Source organism: Onychostruthus taczanowskii, unplaced genomic scaffold, assembly GCF_017590055.1.
Source record: "Onychostruthus taczanowskii isolate IOZ18803 unplaced genomic scaffold, ASM1759005v1 scaffold6, whole genome shotgun sequence".
NCBI lineage: Eukaryota > Metazoa > Chordata > Aves > Passeriformes > Passeridae > Onychostruthus > Onychostruthus taczanowskii.
Window position 1 is genome coordinate 3,621,084 of NW_024503679.1, and position 14,449 is coordinate 3,635,532.

A 14,449-nucleotide genomic window follows, 5' to 3' on the forward strand; every position below is an offset into this window, starting at 1 on the left:
CAGGTGACACGGGAACGCGTCCAGGTGGGTTCGGAGCGTCTTCAGAGAGGGAGACGCCACAGCCGCCCTGGGCAGCTCTGCCGGCGCTGTGCCACCCTCTGTGTGAAGAAGTTCTCCCTCACGCTGAGGTGAAACTTGTGCTTCAGTTTATGGCCATTGCTCCTCGTCCTGTCGCTGGCCGCCGCTGACGAGTGCGGCACGCGCGGAGCTGGCACGGTGCCCGGCCCCGGTCCGGAGGTGGATGGCGGGCAGGTCAGTGCGTCCCGCCGAGCCCCCCGGGCTGCGCGGGGCCCGGGGCCGCCCCCCCGCTCCCGCCGGGGCCGTGAGGCGGCGCGGGCGCTATGCGCCATGCAGGTTCCCGGGCGCTGGCGCAGGCAGGTTCCCGGGCGGGCCCGCCGCGGTGTGCGGCGCTCGGCAGCCACACAAAAGAGCGGCTGCGGCTGCGGCTGCCCCGCTGCCCGGGACCGGCCCCGCCGCTGCACCGCGGTAAGGACCGGGGGCGCAGGGCGGGGTGTGACCGACCGACAGACGGACATAACGTCCGCCGGCCGGGGTCGTCGCGGGCACGGGCGGCTCCGTCGGGGGTGGGGCGGCAGCATCCCGCGGGTCCCCTCAGGGGAGCGGGGAGCGGGGAGCCCCCGGGCACGCCTCCGGCCCCCGCCAGCACGGCCGATGCTCCCCTCGAATCGGGGCTGGGGGCTGCTCTCCCCGCGAGCGGCTGCCCCCGCTTTATCGCATCCTCATCCCCATCCCCATCCCCATCCCCTGGCAACCGAGCTGCCCGCAAGCGGACGGGGAGCGGGGGTGAAGGGGAGCCCCTGCGGCATGGCGGAGCGGCCGGCGCCGTCGCGATCGGCGGCGCGGGGCTCCGGCACCGGGGGCTGCCGCCCTCCCGCTTGTCCCCGCCGTGCCCGGGGAGGCGCCGCCACCGCCCCCCGCCAGGCGAGGGAGAACCGGCGGCGATCCCCCGGGCCGGGCTGCGGCTCCGCTCGGCTCCCCCGGGGCTGGGCTGCGGCTCCGCTCGGCTCCCCCGGGACGGAGCGAGCTCCGAGCCCGGCCCGGCCGCCTCAGCCCCGCCGTGCCGGGACGGCGCTCCGGGTAACGCGGGGACCGGCCGGGCAGCATCCGCATCATGGTCCGCGTTTTGTGGGAGGGCGGCAGGCTTAAGTCCGTTTGTCTTAATAAGAGTGAAAAGAAAAGCGAGAGGAGCCCTCCTGTAATGCAATACCGCTCGGAGTTTGTATTTGGTTCTGATTTCATGTCTCCACTCTAGCAAAGGGATCAGAACCTTTGATCTGCTCTTTCCCCGTTCCCTTAATCGTGATCTGGAGGGACAAGGGTGCTCAATTAAGAATACCTGATTTTTGGTGGATAAACAGCATGAGATATTATAGCATGGTCTGTTTGCCTCTTATTGAACAGTTTTTTGAATATGTGTGTGTGGTGCCTTGTATTGCCATAACAAAAGGCATGGGGGTGGGGGAAAGGAAGGGAATACTGCATTTAGAGCTGCATCTTGGAAAGTCAAAGACTGCCTTATTTTGCCTCAACTGGCAATCTGTGCTTTCAGATTTACGTACTTTGCATCCTCAGTGTTGTTTTGGTGGTTGTTGCATGCTAGTGAGTACATACAAGAAAAGAAATTTAAATAAAGACAAGAGATCGTACAACATGTATAGTACAGAGATAATGTGCATTGCAGTGATGTTTAAGAAAAGTCTGAAATTGCTGTGACCAGTTTGAAAAATGCAAGTAGTGTTTTCAGTTGCATTGCCTGGCCAAGGCCACCCTATAATCTCCCAGGAGGGGCTGGGAAATCTGTTTGCAGAAAAAGTATTTATCTATTACACCTGCTACCCAAGAACCCCTCATTACTTAATAAGTAGAACTGAAAAAGAGAAACAATTACTGTCATAGTGTTTTTGTGGTTCTGGGTAAGCTACAGTGTTTCAAATATAACATAGCTTTAAAGGGAAGGAATTCTAGTTTAAGATATAACACAGTATGTGCAGGTTATGTGTTTGAGAAGCAAAAGATTGACATTTATGTCAAGCATAAAATGGCAATTTATCATTGTATCATCCCAGTTCTTCTCCATATGGGACAGACAAGATTAAAGAGCTTTTCTTTCATATGTTGTTCTGCAAGAGCTAAACTGCTGAAGTTGAAGCCATTGTCCTTAGTCCATTTGGGGCTCATAGGATTTCATGCTGCAGAACTGTCCTTATAAACCCTGACTGTCAGAGTTTCTAAATTCTCTGATAGTTTAGCCTGTACCTGCACTTGGAAATATCTGAAGCTATTTTTAAAAATGCATCAGCAGCTACGTTATTGCTCCCTCTTGATCCTTTGATAGTAAAGGAAAAGTGTTCTTGCAAAGGCCATAAAGGCTCAGCTCTTTTGGTCGAGTATTACAGTTCTAAGGAGGAGTCTCAAAAAGCATGTTTTGTGTAGCTACTTGATTAATGCTGGTTCAGGTTGGGGACTGGACATGAATTTAAACAAGCTAGGTCTTTAAAAAGTGACCTTTGCTTAAGGCTGTGAACACAAGAAACCACTTCAAGAAGCATAATTTTACCATCTCTCCAGCTGTTCTGATAAGAATATTTGCTAAGAAATAATTTGTGAAAATACCATAGTTTATTTCAGTTAATATTCCTGTGCTGAGAGGGTGGAGAAATTAGAGAAAGTGACCTGTTCCAAGCTACCAGCTCACAGAGAGACATGTGGAGGAGTCTGGTTTTTTTCAGAACAAATCTTGGTTGTAACCTTTGAACACATCAGGTGCTTCTGCAGACTTTTTATACCCATTTCTCTGTGTTTAAATAAACAAGGCAATTCTTTCAAGCACTGGTATTGGTAGTGGTAGAGGCCAAGGAGCAGCCCTGCCAGAAAGGCCTGGAGGTCCTGGTGAACAGCAAACTGGACATGAGCCAGCCACAGCCCCTGGCAACAAGGACAGCCAGGAGCATCCTGGTCTGTGTGAGCAGCAGTGCAGCCTGGACATGGAGGGAAGTGATTATTCCCTCCTGCTCAGCACCCAGGAGGTGACATTTATAACCCTGGGTCCAGTTTTTCTCCCTCAGTACAAGGAAGTTTTTGAAGACCTGGGGTTCTGCAGGGTCACTGAAGTGGCTGGGGCTGGAGGCTGAGCTCTGAGCAGAGGGTGAGGGTGGGGCTTGCTCAGCCTGCAGAAAGGGAGGCTAGGGGGGACCTAACAGCAGCCTTCCAGTCTTTATAAAGAGTTCCTCAGGGAGCTGCCAGACTCAACACAGTGGCAGGCATCAAAGAATGAGAGACAAAAGGCATATGTTGAAACAATGGTTCAGACTGGATACAAGTGAAATACTTAGCCCCACAAGGACAACCATACATGGAGACAGGTAGCCCAGAGAGGTTGTATGGAATCTGTTTTTGAAAGTTTTAAAGACCAGACTACATAATTCCCTCAGCAAACTGATCAGGGCTCACTGATGTTGAGCAGAAGAGATCTCTGACGTTCTTAACAACCTGAAGTGTTATGATCCTGTTTGTACCTATCTGTACATGATACAAGAAGCAGACGTTTCCAGAAATAAGATTTTTAAAGAAGATTCAGAGTTTCCATTCTCCGACTAATCCGTGCATCTCAGCAAAGATGGAATACAGTATCAGTATGATGTATTAACTTCTATTACGAGTGAAATAGTACATTACATTAGTACAAACTAATACCTTACTAAAAGCCTCCCAAGGAAGAGGTATTTGCTTGAAATAAATAAAAAGAAGTACACACTACTTGCAAGCAAGAGCTTGTACTAGGAGGTATCTTTTGGCACTACGATGCGGCAATTAAAGCCTTGCAACATTTGTGCAAGAGATGCAATGGTGGCTGTTACATCTGGGGAAAATAAAGCACTGATGCAGTCACATGAACTTCACAAGTTAAGAGGAAGAACTGAAAGCAGAATCAGAATTCGCTGGTTTTTAGACACTCAAAAAACTTGCATTTGCTGAGTCAAATGCTCATTGTAAGTACTTGCAAATGCTTTTAGTCTCCTGGGAAGGGTATTGCATGTATGATTTGTTTTTTCCTGAGGACCCATGAGAGCTGCATGAAAAGCAGCTCAAGACAGCACCATGTGATTTGGTGAAGTGTGTAGTGCTTCAGGCTTTTGCTGTCTGCAGAAGCTGATCATGCATCACAAGCTTTGCCATGGCATCCATGAGAAGAGAACCTCCATTTGAATTCTGAGTTTTGTCTGAACTTAGGTCTTCTCTTGGGTAACAATACTATTTTTTTGGAAGGAAGGCCTTGCACAACTGGTAAAAAATGAATGGATTGAGCAGTTTGTTTCTGATGCTGGTAGGTAAATGCAGTGTCACTTGAGTACATGACATTCCTTTCCTTTTTTGTTGCAGTACTTACTGTCTTCATTCACATGCTGCAGCAGAGGAAGGTGATTTGCACTTCAAGAGGAGTAAGTTAGAGCTGAGCAAAGACCGGTATGGAAAACCCTGGGATTAATAGATGCTTCCACCTAAGCTAAAGAGGAAGAACTAGAAGCCCTGTAGGTAGGGATGACAGGGGAAAAGTGTCATTGTTCTCAGATAACGTGAAATGCTGCTGGAGGTGCATACTCTGAAGCATACTCATGCATGAAGGCATCATTTTCTTTTGAAATAGAAGGAAATGAAGAGGAAAGTTAGCAAAAAGGTATACAAAATATGTCAGTCATAACCAATGTGAGGTTTGCAGTCTAGATGAGGATTTTCAAATAGTACTTCTGCAATGCAGACATCCACTGACACCAACCCAGGCTTGCAGTGGGAGCTGCATGAGGAGTATCTTGGGGTACTTCTCTGGTTTGAATCAGTAAGATGAAGCTTCTTTCAGGAAATAGCCCTGCTAGTTACAAGACCTAATAATGAAGATTCAGCCACACAGAAATTGATATTGCTTTATTACTTAACAGGCAGATTGAATATTTCCATTCTGTTAATTGAATGGAGTTTATGAATTTTGGTTTGTGCATTGATATTAGGAATATTTGTGAGTACATCACCAGTTTGCATTATTTCCAGATTGCTTTATTCCCTTTACTGAGAGGTTCTCTTCACAGATGCACTTCTCAGCTACAACCTTTGTATAAGTTTATCTTCCCAAGTCAATTGTACAGTAACCCTAATAATTTTTGAGGAGTGAAATTCTTTTTATTTCTGAAATATTCTCCAAGAGAGACCTGACCTTACAAGTTTTTCTTGTGTATGTATTCTACCTTTGTGTTAAGGGTTCACAGGATCTGACCCTGGAAGATTTAGTGTAAGATTTATTTTATTTATTAATTTAATGAAGATTAAGTGTAAGACAGAAAGATTTAGAAGTCTTTCACCTGAGTACAGAGGTTGGATTTAGCTAGGAATTCATAATGTGGTCATAGCAGGCACATTTACTTCTTTCTATCTTAAATGTACAAAACCAGCAACAAGCAGCTCACAACCCAAATAACAGTTCTGTAACACTGACCATGAGTGTTCTGGTGAGGGTGCAGGCCTAGATTTGACACTGGCATCCAAAATGCCAAGGGATGTTGGGCAACATAGGAACGTGTGGTGAGAAGCACAAGTTCCATAGGGACAGCACAGATCTAAGCAGTGCTGTGAAACCCTCCCAGAAGGAGTAGCTGTGTTTGGCATTCACTGTTCAGGTTCAGTGAAGTACCTGATCTTTATGTGAACAATAATAAAGAAAATAATATTCCCACAAAGCCATCCACATCTTTACTGCCTTCGTCCACCACCCAGAAACAAACGTGCCTGGGTGGACTCTTGGTCACCCAATGTGCCTTTCAAGATCAGAAAATCAGAAGTGTTTGTTAACTTTGCCTTTTCCTGCTCCAGAAACATGGTAAAATATGCCTGAGTTACTGGATTAACTGGAGAAAATGAGGGTGGCACAGACCAGATTCTGTTCTAGAATAACACAGGATTTTACTTTTTTTCCCAATCACCAAGAATGCAATGGTATCAATAAACTGATGTTGCTCTCAAGAATCACTGATATGAACTACCACAAAAATTATTTCACTGCAAGGGTAAGTGCACCTTTTTTGTTTAGTCAAATTTTAAAATCGGCCTCAAAACTCACACTCTGAAAGCTGAGAGATGCCTTTTGAACACATCTGGGGGAGTGTATGGAGATGGAATTGAGGCCTCAAAATTCATACTCTGAAAACTGAGATGCCTTTTGAACACATCTGGGGGAGTGTATGGAGATGGAATTGCCTGTTTCTCATGCAGAAGCAAGATTGCTTCAGAGCTGCTATGCTCCTCAAATCCATACCAAATCGCTCTCCTGGGAATGAAATCTTGTATTAAACACTGTTACTAAACATATCCTTTTTCTTTTTTTTATTTTCTTTTTTTATTCTTCTGATCTGCAGCTTTTGTGTCTGGTAAGGATAGCCATTCTGACTGGTACCAGGCTTCACAGGGTTGCTCTGCTCTCTTGAGTTTCAGATACCTCTACAGCTACTAATAGATAAATAATCATCAAGGCAATTACAATGAACATAAATTTATTTCTGCTCTTATAAAATGATCCAGTATAGGAAAGAAGCAGGCTTGCATAGTTCCAAATTCTTACTATGCAGCATAGCACGTTGTTGCCATGCTACCAGATTGCTTGCCTTGATATTTAAATTTGCCCTTAGATTTGTATTTAAAAAGAATGATCTGTTAACAGTACATTAAGATATAAAATAACCTGACAAGACGTAAGCCTCATTACCAATTTGTTCATGGTTTTTTGGCCTCTAAAGATTTTAATTTCTTTTCTAAAATAAGCCTCACCATCACAACAAATATAAGATATGCACAAAGCAATGAAATATGGAAAGATTCTGTTTGGGAGTGCAATAAAGGTTTATATCAAAGGAGGAATATTGATTATAGTTTCCATACTTAAAAAATATGCATTTTACCTGCCTTACTAAGTGCCTCTTGCCATCTTTTGTCCTCTCCAATTTAACACAACAGAGGGAAATCAGAGCATGATGATATTTTCTTGTTATTGATGTATTGTGGAGGAGAAAAGAATATTATTTCTGTATATGTGTATGTGTAGATATATATAAAATGTCCTTTAGGCACAAAATCTTGTGTTACTGGAAGACAACTCTTGATTACAGATAAGGCAGCTTTAAAAAGAAACTTATCCCTGTGATATTCTTAGCCAGTCAATCAGTGTGGCTTTAATTATGTAGAAGTATTTGACATGTTATGGCCCAGGAGATAAGAGCTGTTGCATATTAGATGAATGAAAGGGAAGGAATTCTGTTGGTGACTAGAAATTCCAGCTCAGTGCTGCATTAGAGGCATAAAATGAGCACTGGAAGGGAACGCTTCCTAGTAAATAGTGATTTGCATTGTATTGCAGATTCCAGCATTATGAAGGTTGTTGGTGGCAGAATTCTTCATTTCTGGTTAATGACTACTGGCTGTATTGATGGAAGAGTTGCCATAAAAATACCTGTGTAATATCAGGAATGTGCCTTTAAGTCAGTTGTATTGGAAGGAATTTTTTAGTTTGCTTGCCTTTTGGTTTGGTTGATTGGCTTTTGTGTTTGATTTTTTTTTTTTTAAATAATTAAGGGGTTTTCTTTATATTTTCAGTGGTAGGTGGAAGTCTCAGTTTTTACCAAGTAAAAGGTATCTGTTGCCATACTGGTTGTTTTCAGTACTTGGAAAGAGAGCACCTTAAGGTTTTTCCACATCTATTCCACACCTATCTGCAGTGATAATAAATGAACTGTAGAGCATGTGTTTAATTTGGTATTTGTCCTCCATTCATTATTCAATTCGTATGCATGGTAACTGACCCACCAACTAACAGATAATGATTTGGGGGGGAAATGGAGGGGAATTATATATTACTGCACTACTATACCTTTGCAACAGTATTATTTTCCTTCCTGTGCATATATCTATATTTGTTCTTAAAGTTCTTTTTTCTCACAATTCAGTAAAATACCTGTCTTATTTTTGAGCCAACATTGATTTAACTTAGATATGTTGACATTTTTCAGTATTGGGACTCTTGCAATATTTCATGGTTTAGTTTAGGCTCCAGCTTCTGGTGTGTGAGAATCACAGCTTTGAGCTTATACTCAGACAAGCTCCAGGAGTGAAGAAACTATGAGTTTGTACTTTAAACATTTGTGGACACTATAATACCTTTAATTCTGGAGTTCTTGTGATTTGCAATTCTACAGCAGTTGTAGTAGAAATAAGTTCCTTACTATTAACCAGCATCTGTTTGAATGTACTAAGCTTGAGTTGTCAGTTTTCTTTCTGGTGGTACTTAACATTGTTACAACCATTTGTGATAAATATAAACAAGCCAAATGTCATCCAGAGTTTCTGAACCAGCTGTTTTATCAGTGAACAGTCCATGGTGTTACATACTTTCCTCTATTCGATATTATTCCTATTTAAAGTAGTAATTAAGTAATGTAGTATCCTGCTACAGTATTGGTAAATCTCACAGGAAAGTTAGGAAACAAAAGCTGTTTATTACTGCTCTAAGTTTCCCATCCTCCCTGTGCCTTGGCACAATGAGTCTTGTTTCGTGACAGGATGCAATCCATATTGTCCTTAAGATATTACCTCTGTCCTCATCAGATAAGCTCGTGGCTACCTGTGGCTGCCAGCTGAGGCTGACCCTCCTGACTGGCTGGCAGCTTGCACAAGTTGGTCACCCTGACACATCGCCTGGGCTCCTCAGGCTGGCCCTGCGGCAGTCCTGGCCTGTCCTCCCTCCAGCCTCAGAGGCTCAGCATGTGGATCCTGCATGCCAGGCACCTTGTCACAGGATCATCCTGAGGCACTGTCACAAAATGGGGGAAACTCAAACAGAAATTCCTAAATAGTGAAGTCTGAAGTTTACCATACATGGGGAACTTAACACCATAGTAGCATCCTGAATGAAATGGAGGTGATTGGAAAAGAAAGATAAAAATATATTATAGTGGAGCCTACGAGCCAACCAAGTGCCTAGGACCCCCTGGTGGAAGGCATTTAGAAGGCAGCAGTAGACTGTCTTTGCTCAAAAGACTGACCTGTCTAAATAAGACTTCACAGTTTGGTATCTTCTATTGAAATTAATCTGTCACAGGAAAAGAATAGTGTAAAAAAGTGGTACCAGGCCAATATAACCTCACATTATGGTTGTAAAAGATTGTGAAACACTGGATTTAATCAATAACACGCACACCAAACCTTTACTAAAACCCGAATTATAGATATATCTGTAATTATCAGAGAATATAACTTAAATGTACCTAACTGGAAAATCTTAATTTGATTCTACTATTTAGTGCACTTTGCTGTTAATCTTCTTGCTGGGTTAAACTGTAAAGATAAAAATAATTGACTCTGTAGATTAAAATCTTAAATATTTTGTCTATGTAAATATGAATAGCATGTGGATAAAAAGTTCTCTGCTCTGGAGACTATAAAAGGATGGCTTTGCAGTTATTACATTATTTTCATTGTTGTTTTCTTTACTAGCACTGTGTCACTGGGGGTGGGAGTGAGGGTGTGTTTGATTTTTAAACAAACTTCCCAAAGTCTGCTTTATTAATTTTTCAGCTGTAGACTTATAGATTTTTAAGCTCTTTGTAGCAGGAATGTCTGCAGAATACTTAACCTGATGAAATCTTGGTTAATGGACTTTTCCACAACACATATCATTTAGGATTTATTTGCCCCCGGTTGAAAGTTGTTACTGCAGCAAATACAAGAGGAAGAATTAAATGGAAAGGAATATATAATGTGGCTTTTTAGGGCTTGCATTTCGTGAAGAAGGCACAGAAGTTGATTATACCCTTGCAATGCTAGTCTACACAGGATGGTACAAAGTTGGATCCTGCAGGGAAGCCTTCTAGGAGCCTGTCAGTCCATTGGGAGAGCCCAGGAGAGGTGCACACAGTGTTAGGCAGTTGTCATTTTACAGCGTGGACAATTTCTATTATTAAGGGACTGTGACATACCTTTAAGTGGCTGGAAGGTGACCTTTGATTTGAACTGGGTACAGCTCAAGCATCTTTGAAGACTTCAGTTTTGCAAAGGAGCCGCAGCCTTCCCTGCAGTGCTCCTGTCCCTGGGAATGTCCCTCAGCCCCAGCAGGACTGTGGCTGCCTGTTGCTGCAACCAGGAACTTCTGGTTACCACCAGGAGACTGCCATGAGCTAGTTGCTCAGTTAATTCAGTTGTTGATAATAATTAAGCTTAGAAAGGTGAAACAGAGTTGACCTAGTGATAGAAAAATACAAATCGTTCAAATTGCTATAGGAATTAGTCTACATTTGACTTTTCCAATGAGCACAACAGTTACATAATTAGTAGCCTCTAAGGATCATATTCTGCCAGCCATAATACTTTGTGTCATACATCTATATACTTATGCAACTGTAGACATTACTTACGGTAAACCAGATATCAAAATTTATATACCTATTGCCTTGAGCATCGGTTGAAGACAAACTAGTCTATTTATGAACAAATAATGAAATTACTGAATAAATCAGCAAGACTCATACTGCCATTTACATTCTTGCCTCAGTAACTACTTACTGCATGTTTAGTGATGAGATGCAGAGTTCTGAATTGGAAAATTCATAGATAACTACAAAATAGACTGACCCACAATGTACCAATGTGATGCCTCAGTGATTTTTCAACTGTTTCATCTTTAAAGGAAAAATGCTAATTCTTGAAAGTGTTAGCCAAGCGTGTAGGTACATTTACTGAGAACCTAGGAAATGCATGCTTATTTAAATACATTTGGCAAAACTTTATCTTAGAAACGAAATAAAACACTGGGGAAATTCTTGTTTTCACACTAGCTTTTATATATATCTATTTCTAAAGACATTAGAATATTAGAGAATGTTATTTCATTAATATTCCCCTAGTCCTTTGCTAGTCAATGTATCAGGTATGGAGCATGAGGCTTGTGTGCTGGTGTCTTCCATACTGCTGCCCAGCTATAACCTTGGGGTACAGCAACCTTGCACTGCAGGATTAGTGTCTTTTCTCCAACAGATCTGCTCCATAGAGTTGGGGTTTTTTTCTGTATTTTACATGCTGCAGTTAAGCCAGCTGCAGCCAAAACCTAATCTCCTGTTTAGACCAACTGTAAATCTAATTAACCCTGCTGACACTGCATCTTATTCAATGACAGAGTACACTTCCTCCAAGAGAATGGCTGAAGCTGTATTAAAACTTTTTAGAATATTGTCTAACAGTGAGTTTTCAGTGTTCTCCCTGCTCTGTGCTGCATTGTTGCCTGCTTAGCCTGTCAGTTACTGATAGGGAAAGTCTATGTACCTGTGTGTGAAGAAAAGGGAAAAAAAATCAGCCCCAAATGTAGGCTAAACACTTCACATAGTGAGGATTTTGACAGGTCTCTAGAACTCTCAATGTTCCCATCTCTGGCAGAGCACAGGATGGCAGAGAAGACAAAGGAGAGATAGGCAGCTATCATCTCCTGTGCTCTCATGAAGCTAATGAGCATGGAAGAGTGGCACACACAGAGTCCAAGATCATTCAAGAGACTAAAAAATACAAATAGCATGTTATGAGCTGCCAAAGGCTCATGCCAATCTGTTCTACCATTTTGCTGGAATATTTCTGTTTACTCTTATTTTCACAATGACAATATTTCAGCTTTATCAGACACCTGTAGAGAGTAGGATATACCATCTCATTTAGAAGAGTTGCTCTCCCCTAATGACTTGGCAAAAGTGAGATGAACTTTCATTTATCATCGTGAAGGTCCAAAGGAAAATGAATGCTTCCTAAGACCTTCAGTAGGCTGTTGTGTAAGGGGAACTATGCTCAGAAGTGATTAATTTATGGGGTATCATTTCATAGCATCAAGCTTGAATCCTACAGATTCTGTTGCGTTGTTAGAGAAATCACCTAAAATTAAGATGCTTTTTTCCAAATATGGTCAGAAACTTTAAGAAATATTCAGTCCCTTCATTTTGTTACCAGAACCACTCAAGATAGGGAATAAACTTCAGGGGTAAACAAAGGGTTTACCTTGTTCCCCTGCTTTGTCTGATGAAGCTCAGTTCTTCAGTTTTCAACAACTTCTCCAACTAGACGAGATCCACACGCCTCTTTTCTCCTCTACAAGCCATTAGGATCTAGTGGGATAAGAGTTGTGCATCAGAGCCTAGACAGCTAATGATGCCTCACTTTCTAGCTGTAAATGGAGCAATTTAAACAACACAGTTAATACCTACAGTTCCAGCACAGAAAAGGCTGATAAATCAAGAATTTCACTTGAACTTTGCCTGCAGATTTCTTGAAAAAGGTTTTTTCACCTTTACTGAGAAACTTTTTCAAGCTAGAAAGTAGCCAGTTGAGATAGCCAAAGTCACATTTTTTCAAAGAATCCTTTAACTGTGGGCTAATTGCATATTTTATTCATCAAAGATGAATGTTATTTGTACTTTATGTAGCATCAGAAAAGAAATGAAACTTTGAAATCTTCTGTTTAGGCATTGAAGATATTGAGGGGAAAAAGAAGGGAAAAAATTAGCTCAGTTCTCCAAAATAAAAGAGCACTGTCTTTGGTGTTGCAATTTCACAGATAGAAATCTGCATAGACTAGTCTGTTTATCTGCTCAAAGCTCTTTACATAACTGGCACTTTGTCATCTTCTGTCTATAAATTATAGGCAGTCATTGCTGGAGTGTTGAGTAACCAAGCATAGAGTTTGCTGCTTTGCATATAAATGGAGCTACAGTCCTGGATCTATCTGAACATGAATATGGACATGAAGGCATTCTTGCCCTTCAACTTGATACCAGAAACCCCCCACCCTTAATGCCATACATCTGTGGATGCTGGTATAAATATGAAGCAGATAACCTCTTTGGTTCCTTTAAAATGGAATGATGGAAATTTATTTGGGAGAAAGATGTGAGTGCATAAATCACATCAAACCAAATACAGGTTATGAAATAGGCAAATTAGGTAACTAATTTTATGTCAAGTCTTTCTCACTGACTTGGTGAAGAAAAGGCTTTCTTCAGATGTTACTCTTTATAATACAACAGTAGAGACTGTTTACATCTTAGAAACCTCAGTCTGGATCAACCTAATATACATCTTTCCTAGTGTGACACTACAGTAACATCTGGAAATAGTTCCTTAAATAAAACAGGAAATAAGCTTTATCTAAATATTCACCTTACTAATTAACTCTTCCTGATAGAGTTATAAAGTCCTGGTCTTTCAGTATACAGAGCATGTTACAGCTGGCAGATTTAAATCTCTGTGTAAGTGCTTGGTACTTTTTTGGAAAGAAAAGATCTGTCTATACAACCAAAAACCCAAGCTTTTGTAGAGAACCAGACTTCAAAGGAGCTACAACATCCTAAATGTAAAACTCCACATACCCCAACTGAGGATAAACAATGATATCATTACTTAAATTATACTGGTTACTGTGGATGATCCATCCATAGCTGATTGCTTCTTTTTAATGGCATTAAATAATGTGCTGAAATTTGCATTGCAAATTGTAGGATGGTAAGCTATTTTTTTCAACCAAATCAGGTCAATTCCACCCAGGTCCTCTATATACAACAATCCAATAGTGAAGAGCATTTTGGCTATCCTGTTTTTCATCTTTTGTTTGCTTATATTATTTTCTGTTGACATAAAGGACAGCTATGTTTTTAAGTTCACTGTTGGGTTTCACAGATGTAGGTTTAAGGAGATTATTTATGCTTTAGGATTTAACATCTACCAACATGCTGTTCATTTGCCCAATATCACGGGGGACTAGTTCTTTCATTTGCAATTTATAAATCCTCATCTTCAGACTTCGCTTTTCAGATAGCTGGATGTTTGAAACATCCAGCAGTTATTAATTTAATGAATTTTATCTCAGATGAACTATGTATTTATTCAACCATCATGATATATGATAGGTCCAGGGTTTTGTTTTGTTTTTAGATTTAAATAGAATAGGTAATGCTAACCTGGTAGGTTGTTGAGGAGTCACCTTGGGAGCCCTCCCTCAGTTTGATACATGTTTGATGAAAAATGCTGTTTTCGTGCATCCTCTACTGATAAATCTGGTGATTAACTTTCCAAAAGGACAACAGCAGAAGCTCAAAAGCCCATATCCAATGCTTTTTCCTTCCAAAAACCCTGCATCTGGAATGAAAAAGTCAAACTTGTGCTCTGTGTGCCTAATAAGACCCTAAGTGTTTGCAAAGGTGGTAAACAGAGATGTGGCTGAGTCTCATATCAAGTTTGTCTCATGATACCTCAGACAAATGCCTGTAAATGTGTCTGTTGTGGCTCATAGAGTCTTACACTCCATGCAGACCAATTTTTTATATTCCTGCAGGAGCAGCTCCATCCACTATGCTTGATAAATAAA

The 14,449-nt window shown here is 41.7% G+C and overlaps 1 protein-coding gene across 2 annotated transcripts in view; it reads left to right on the forward strand.

Moving 5' to 3' along the window:
• The first annotated feature begins 396 nt into the window (after positions 1-396).
• The window catches only part of APBA2 (amyloid beta precursor protein binding family A member 2), an 84,739-nt gene continuing 70,686 nt past the window's right edge, over positions 397-14,449 (forward strand). For both annotated transcript variants that reach the window (XM_041418976.1, XM_041418978.1), the window contains exon 1: positions 397-486. The gene's annotated coding sequence lies outside the window, so the exon portion shown is untranslated. The remainder of the gene's footprint in view (positions 487-14,449) is intronic.